The sequence below is a fragment of the Hibiscus syriacus genome, unplaced genomic scaffold (genome assembly GCF_006381635.1).
Source record: "Hibiscus syriacus cultivar Baekdansim isolate YM2019G1 unplaced genomic scaffold, ASM638163v2 tig00110597_pilon, whole genome shotgun sequence".
NCBI lineage: Eukaryota > Viridiplantae > Streptophyta > Magnoliopsida > Malvales > Malvaceae > Hibiscus > Hibiscus syriacus.
This window is the reverse complement of record NW_024062795.1, coordinates 7,192,740-7,202,017: the sequence shown is the minus strand read 5'-3', so window position 1 is coordinate 7,202,017 and position 9,278 is coordinate 7,192,740.

Genomic DNA, 9,278 nt, shown 5'->3' with positions numbered 1-9,278 from the left:
TTAGTACTTAAATTATCACTTGTATTCTGTTTTAGTATCTAAACTTTATTTCTTTTTAAAATTATATCTAACTTTGAATTTAGATTTCAATTTAAAATTCCATATATATAGTATTGACCATGTGATTAAATATGTTTAATTTAAAGTATCGTATAATTTAATTGGACCTTAATTATTAAATTGAAAATCATAAAAAAAAATACAGGTTTTAAAAATAAAGAGATCAAATATCAAATAGATGAAGGATACAGGGATTGAGAGTAAAATTTGACAAGATAAATTTAACTCCTAGACCCGGCCTATGCGTTTCGACTAAGTCTAGTGGATCACATACATGATTCTTAAAGACATTTTCTGAAACCGTTATTCAATCAATATAAAATCACATTATAAATATCATGAAATAAATTATACTATCAAAACCCAACTTGTAAATATAATACCAATAAGTAATAAATTAATTTAAAACATGTCTTAAAAATCATAATCACGATAAACCGGATATTAATAGCAAAAGTGTAATCACTATAAAATCCAATACTTTAAAATAAGGTCTATGTCACCAAAATAAAGTCAACCTGAAAGATAAAAACATTACAATCAGATATACTTCAAGAGATATGTTGATCCTCCAAGTGCTCAATCCGGGGTATCTAACCAACAGTATCTGAAAGGGGGAAAAACATTTTCGAAAAGTGAGCTAGGCTCAGTGTGTCCCACATTACCATAAAATCACAATAGGTACAATAAACAAATCATAGTCCAGTAAATCTCATAAATTCATAAAAGAGTTTAGCTTTTGAAAATCATAGTTTAAACTCTTTTCTTGTACACCATCAGTAATTTCCAAAACTATTTTCCATATAGCTTGCTCTAAGCACACAACAAAAAGAAAGTCAACCTAAGGATAAGCTTTAGATCTTGTATCCTTAGGCCCGTAAGTCCAAGTCCATATAGCTTACCCTAAGCACACAGCAAGGGAAGCCAACCTAATGTATCTTGGGGCCCCAAGAGTCACATTAGGCCCATTCTATTTATTAGCTTGATCAGAGCTATACTATTGTAATTCAATCCAAAAGTTCAATTGCACCGTGACACAAATTCCATAAATCATCACATTAAATTGGTGCATCAATAAAACAGTAACCAAAGAACTCAGTGTACCTCATACTAAAACCAATAAAACAGTTCAATAATAATTAGGGAACACACCTTGATAATAGGTTCAAATAGTAGATTTACTGATTGCTGGTTTCACCACGCTCTGCTATAGTTTTTGAACGTGGTTTAACTGATCTAGAAGAGTTGGGTCGAGCTGTCAAACGATCTGGAAAGTCTCTTATACCTTCAAATAATAATAATTTATCAGCCCCAAATCTTACTTAATTGTTCAAAGCTAAAATTCTTAAGTATATAAGTATTTTCAGGGTTTAACTATCAATTTAGAGGATTTCGAGTCTGAATTTGGTCAAACGGGTTGCGGAATCGGAATCAGGACGTCGAAAAACATAAAGTATGACTTTTCGAAAATTTAAATTCTTGGTCAAAGTCAACCACTTTGACCGTCGATTTGGAGGCCTTTGGGTTCGAATTTGACGAAACAGACTTCAGAAACGGATTCGGGACGTCGAAAACTATCAGAATAGGTATACTCGGAAAAGATTAACGGTCGTTTAATGGTCGGTCAAAGCCATTTTATGTTTTGGTCAAAGGAGGTCACGGTCAACGGTCAACGGTCGGGTCGGGTCAGACCGGGTCAGAACGGTCAAACCGGTTCGAACCGGTCGAAACCAGTTTTCAGCCACTCACTCTCCTTGCGGCGGCGCGTGTGGCGCGTGAGGCCTTCACCGGGGGTCTAAAAATTATGAAAAAATTTCTAAAAATTATTTTGAGCGATTTCGAGATACTTACAAAGATCGGTTCAAATTTTTGAACCGCGAAGAGCTCGATTTCAACTCGGCTGAATCTTTGACTGCTCCACCTCCTCACGCGCCGCCGTCGACGGCAAACAAGGTTGACACCGGCGAACTCGCAACGACACAAGGAACACGATGGTGCAGGAGGTGTCGTAAACGAAGCAACGATCGGTGGTGAATTTAAGATTTTCCCGGCGATAGAGCTAACAAAAACGTCGAGACTTTGACTGTAAATTCCCGACGTTTGGCACCGTTTCGCTTCAATTAAATTGAAGGATTTGTTCCTGACTCGATAACGAACACGATGGTGATTTCAAAACGATGATCGGAATTCGGACGGCGTCGGGATCTAAGTCGGAAACCGGCGTAGGGGGAAAGGAATTTGGGAGTGTGGTTTTCTGTTTTTGAAACAGAAACCACACGTATATAACATATAACCCCAAACTTACCTAACTTTTTTGGGTAAATTCAGGGCTTAGTCCCTAAATTTTCTTTAACTCTAAAACAAGCTCCAAGTTTTAAAATCTTTCAATTTAGTCCCTAAATTTTCGCCAATTTTCACAATTAACCTCCAATTTCAATTAAATACTATTCTGTAAATATTCGGATTGTTACAATTCTCCCCCTCTACAAGAAATTTGGTCCTCGAAATTTACCTTATAAGAATAGTTGAGGAAACTGAGCCTCCATTGACTCCAATGTCTCCCAAGTAGCTTCTGAGGGGCCTCGGTTACTCCATTGAACTTTGACCATTGGAATACGCCTATTCCGAAGAACTCGCTCATCTCTTTCTAAGATCTGGATGGGCTCCTCCTCATATGACAAATCAGGTCTCAACTCTACCTCATCAACTTGAATAATGTGATCTGGATCTGGACGGTATCGCCTTAACATAGACACATGAAAAACATCATGAATACAACTAAGATGGGAAGGCAACTCAAGCTGATAAGCAACAGGTCCAACTTTCTTCAGAATACGATACGACCCAATAAATCGCGGACTCAGTTTACCCTTACGTCCAAATCTCAATACTTTCTTCCATGGAGATACCTTGAGAAAAACCTGATCTTCAACGTCAAACTGTATATCCTTCCTCCTTTGATCTGCATAAGATTTATGCCTATCAAATGCCTCTTTCAGACGGTCACGGATCAATCTGACTGTGTCTTCTGTCTCCCGCACTAACTCAGGTCCCAAAGTCTTCCTATCACGCAACTCAGTCCAACAAATCGGGGTGCGACACCTATGCCCATAGAGTGCTTTATAGGGTGCCATACGAATGCTGGTCTGGTAACTGTTATTATAAGCGAATTCAGTCAAAGGCAAAAAGTTCTCCCAGCTACCACAAAAATCAATTACACAACCCCGTAACATATCCTACAGAATCTGAATTACTCTCTCAGATTGACCATCAGTTTGTGGGTGGAATGAGGTACTATAATCCAATCTTGTACCCAAAGCCGTATGTAGCGCCTTCCAAAATCTTGAAGTAAATCTCGGATCTCGATCTGAAATGATAGATAGCGGAACACCATGCAATCTGACAATCTCTGAAATATACAAACTCGCCAACTTGTCCAACGTATAATTTATCCGTACAGGAATGAAGTGAGCTGACTTTGTAAGTATGTCAATAATCACCCAAATTGAGTTCTTTTTCGAATGAGTCATAGGTAAACCAGTAACAAAATCCATAGTAATACGCTCCCATTTCCATTCAAGAATCTTGATAGGTTGTAACAAACCTGATGGATGTTGATGTTCTGCCTTAACTTGTTGACAAGTCAAACACCTCGCCACAAAATTCGAGATGTCCTTCTTCATGCCGACCCAATGATACCTCTCTCTCAAATTCTGATACATCTTATCTCCACCGGGGTGCATAGCATATGGACTACTATGAGCCTCCGTAAGGATAGTCTGCCTCAACTCAGCATCATCAGGCACACAATACAGACCTTTGAAGCATAAAACTTTATCCTGATCAAGGGCGTAATCTGAGCTTGTCCCTTGCTCTACTTGCTCAGAGATGGAAAGCAAGGAGCTATCAAGGGGCTGCTTAGCTTTGATCTCATCAACCAAGGTCGGCTTAACTTGTAATTCTGCTAATAGAGTGTCATCGTCATATAAATTAATCCTGGCCATTAAAGATCTCAACTTTGTTACCGCCTTTTGACTCAAAGCATCCGCTACAATATTAGCTTTACCAGGGTGATAATCAATCACGCAATCATAATCCTTTAAAAGCTCTAGCCAGCGTCGCTGTCTCAAATTAAGCTCCTTCTGGGTCAGAAGATACTTTAAACTCTTATGATCCGTGAAAATGTAACACTTCTCTCCATAAAGATAGTGTCTCCAAATCTTCAAGGCAAAAATCATTGCTGCTAACTCCAAATCATGAGTAGGATAATTACACTCATACGGTCACAGCTGACGGAATGCATAAGCCATAACCTTACCTTCCTGCATTAGAACACAGCCGAGTCCTGAGTGTGACGCATCACTATACACTGTAAAATCCTTCCCGGACTCTGGTTGAATCAACACTGATGCTTGAGTCAATACCACCTTTAATTTCTCAAAGCTCTCCTGTTGTGCCTCACCCCAGTCAAACGGCACATTCTTGCTTAACAACTTTGTCAAAGGAGAAGCAATGATCGAGAAGCCCTCAACAAACGTCAATAATAACCAGCCAAGCCCAAGAAACTGCGAATCTCAGAGATATTCTTGGGTCGTTTCCAATTCACAATAGCCTCGATCTTGCTTGGATCGACCTGAATACCTCGTGCAGAAATAATATGCCCCAGAAACTACACTTCTTGAAGCCAAAACTCACACTTTCTTAGTTTGGCATATAGACGATGCTCTCTCAAAGTCCGGAGAACGATCTTCAAATGCTCGTCATGCTCTGCCTCAGTACGAGAATAGATCAGAATATCATCAATAAAGACCACCACAAATTGATCCAAAATTGGTCGGAACACCCGATTCATCAAATCCATGAAAGCTGCAGGAGCATTCGTCAAACCAAAAGGCATCACTAAGAATTCATAATGACCATATCTAGTGCGAATGTCCGTCTTTGCAACATCAGATCCTTTAACTTTCAATTGATAATACCCCGAACGAAGATCAATCTTAAAGAATACAGTAGCTCCTCGTAACTGATCAAATAAGTCATCAATCCTAGGTAGTGGATATTTATTCTTGACCGTCATCTGGTTCAACTTCCAATAGTCAATACATAATCTTAGCGACCCATCCTTCTTTTTCACGAGCAGAACTGGAGCTCCCCATGGTGAAGTACTATGCCGAATAAATCCTCGATCGAATAATTCTTACAATTAGACCTTCAACTCCTTAAGTTCTTTTGGAGCCATGCGATAAGGTGCCATAGAAATAGGTGCAGATCCCGGATAAGTCTCAATCTCGAACTCTACCTCTCTATCAGGAGGTAACCCAGGCAACTCCTCCGGAAAAACATCAGGAAACTCGCTAACTGTACGAATCTCCTCGATCGTGGACAATGCACCTTTGGTGTTCAAAATACAAGCAATGAAAGTCTCATATCCATTCCGGATCATACGATCAATTTCCATCGCTGAAACTATATTGGAGAGATAGCCGCGACGTTCACCATTTAACACAACAGTCCGACCATCAGAAGTTTTCAGAGTAGCTCTCTTGTACTCGCAATCCAGCTTTACCTTGTGCTTAGTCAACCAATCCATCCCAAGAATTAGATCAAACTCCTCTAAAGGAAGCTCCATAAGATCAGCGAGAAAAATTTCTCCCTTAACCTCTAAAGGACAACGCCGAAATACTTTATTCACTAATATCGCCTGTCCTACTGGACTCATAGCCGTAACATTATTTTCAGTGTTCTTGATCGGAATCTGAAGGTTTTGAGATACCGAGCTCGATACATAGGAGTGAGTGGAGCCATTGTCCAGTAATGCAAAGTATGGAATGTAATATATAGTAAATGTACCTGCAATAACCTCAGGCTCATCTCTGTCATCCCGACGTCTAGTGGCATAAACCAAAGCTGGTTGTCTAGCCTCAGAAACTGTTGGCCCTCTATTTTGTTGAGGTCGGGCTCTACTGTTTGTCCTGGATGCTGATCCTCGAGTCTTTCCTTGATTACAATCTCTAATTGGGGTCTGTATTGTAGTCTGAGAATGCACAGGAGTCTGGGTAGCGGTCTGCTCAAACAAAGCTAGCTAAGGACAATCCCTCCGAAAATGACCACTAGATCCACACTGATAGCAAAGACCCATCTTCTTACGACACTCTCCTGTGTGTTGTTTACCACAAAACTCACAGAGGAACCCATGATAATACGACGAGGAACCGCCTCGACTGCCAACTAACGGTGAGGATGCTGCAGGCCTGAAACGTGTATTGCTTCTTTGAGGGACTGAAGTACGAGTCCTTTTTTCGGACTGTGCTGATGACTCCATCGGGCCTGAAAATTTCTTAGATCGTTCCTGTTCAACACGCTCTCTACCAGAAGCTAAAACCTCCACCTCTTCAGCATCTTTGGCTCTGCCCACCAGCACATCAAATATCTCATCCTGATAGGTTACAACTTGCCTACGCAGCTCGTATCTGAGTCCAAGGGCAAATTTACGACATCGATCTCTCTCAGTGGGTACCATACTGAATCTATACTTCAGCAACTTCAAGAACTCGATCTCATACTCAGAAACAGTCATGTCTCCTTGAACCAGGTCTTAAAACTGCTGACGTCTCTGAGCTAAGTAGCGCTATCCCAGAAAACGACTCCGAAAGCGATCCTTAAAGAAATTCCAGGTCAAACGATCGGTAGGAACACTACTGGTCACTGACTCCCACCAAGTGTAGGCATTGCCATCTAACATCGCCACAACATCATGATATCTCTTAGTTGAGTCTAAACCCAACTGATCCATGCGTCTCTCTGTATCCTGGAGCCAATCCTCAGCTTCAGTAGGAGCTCCACCAATCTGTCCCCCAAAAGTTCTAACTCCATTGGCAATCAAAGTCTGCGAAATAGGAACCTCTGATACAACACCAGTAGCTCTGACTGCTCCCTGTATCAACTGCAAAAATTGTCTACCAAAATTCTCATCCAAAGCAACTCCGGTAGACTCTGACTCAATATCGGTCGCTCCTATGATCGGTGTAGTCATGCCAATACCAGCGGCAGGAGGCAGATTCGTTGGGGTCGTAGGAGCAGGATCACCTATCATAGGTGGGGGATCTACTCGTATCTCATCGATCGGGTCTACAAATCTAACAACTCGACCTCGTCCACGACTAGTTCGACGACCACGTCTAGCACTCATTTTTTTTTTGTGGATCTCGAGTTTACTACAGGAGATAAAACTTAGGGTTAGACAAGCACTTGGAGTCTCGAACACAGTTAAAATCTTAATAACTTGTGACATGGCCTTAGTAACTTGTTTTGTAAAATATTTTTAAAACCGTATTTTCGATGTGGACTCATACACAGTCCGAGGGTTAAAAACCAAAAGCTCTGATACCAATAAATGTAACCCCCTAGACCCGGCCTATGCGTTTCGACTAAGTCTAGTGGATCACATACATGATTCTTAAAGACATTTTCTGAAACCGTTATTCAATCAATGTAAAATCACATTATAAATATCATGAAATAAATTATACTATCAAAACCCAACTTGTAAATATAATACCAATAAGTAATAAATTAATTTAAAACATGTCTTAAAAATCATAATCACGATAAACCGGATATTAATAGCAAAAGTGTAATCACTATAAAATCCAATACTTTAAAATAAGGTCCATGTCACCAAAATAAAGTCAACCTGAAAGATAAAAACATTACAATCATATATACTTCAAGAGATATGTTGATCCTCCAAGTGCTCAATCCGGGGTATCTAACCAACAGTATCTGAAAGGGGGAAAAACATTTTCGAAAAGTGAGCTAGGCTCAGTGTGTCCCACATTACCATAAAATCACAATAGGTACAATAAACAAATCATAGTCCAGTAAATCTCATAAATTCATAAAAGAGTTTAGCATTTGAAAATCATAGTTTAAACTCTTTTCTTGTACACCATCAGTAATTTCCAAAACTATTTTCCATATAGCTTACTCTAAGCACACAACAAAAAGAAAGTCAACCTAAGGATAAGCTTTAGATCTTGTATCCTTAGGCCCGTAAGTCCAAGTCCATATAGCTTACCCTAAGCACACAGCAAGGGAAGTAAACCTAATGTATCTTGGGGCCCCAAGAGTCACATTAGGCTCATTCTGTTTATTAGCTTGATCAGAGGTATACTATTGTAATTCAATCCAAAAGTTCAATTGCACTGTGACACAAATTCCATAAATCATCACATTAAATTGGTGCATCAATAAAATAGTAACCAAAGAACTCAGTGTACCTCATATTAAAACCAATAAAACAATTCAGTAATAATTAGGGAACACACCTCGATAATAGGTTCAAATAGTAGATTTACTGATTGCTGGTTTCACCACGCTCTGCTATAGTTTTCGAACGTGGTTTAACTGATCTAGAAGAGTTGGGTCGAGCTGTCGAACGATCCGGAAAGTCTCTTATACCTTCAAATAATAATAATTTATCAGCCCCAAATCTTACTTAATTGTTCAAAGCTAAAATTCTTAAGTATATAAGTATTTTCAGGGTTTAACTATCAATTTGGAGGATTTTGAGTCTGAATTTGGTCAAACGGATTGCGGAATCGGAATCAGGACGTCGAAAAACATAAAGTATAACTTTTCGAAAATTTAAATTCTTGGTCAAAGTCAAAGTCAACCACTTTGACCGTCGATTTGGAGGCCTTTGGGTTCGAATTTGATAAAACAGACTTTGGAAACGGATTCGGGACGTCGAAAACTATCAGAATAGGTATACTCATAAATGATTAACGGTCGTTTAATGGTCGGTTAAAGTCATTTTAAGTTTTGGTCAAAGAAGGTCAACGGTCACGGTCAACGGTCAACGGTCGGGTCAACGGTCGTGTCGGGTTGGTCGGGTCGAGTCGGGTCAGACCGATTCTGACCGGTCAAACCGGTTTTCAGCCACTCACTTTCCCTGCGGCGGCGCGTGTGGCGCGTGAGGCCTCCTCCGGGGATCTAAAAATTACGGAAAAATTTCTAAAAATTATATTGAGCGATTTTGAGATACTTACAAAGATCGGTTCAAAATTTTTGAACGGTGGAGAGCTCGATTTCTACTCGGCCGAATCTTTGACTGCTCCACCTCCTCACGCGCCGCCGTCGACAGCGAACAAGGTTGACACCAGCGGACTCACAACGACACAAGGAACACGATGGTGCAGGAGGTGTCGTAAACGGAG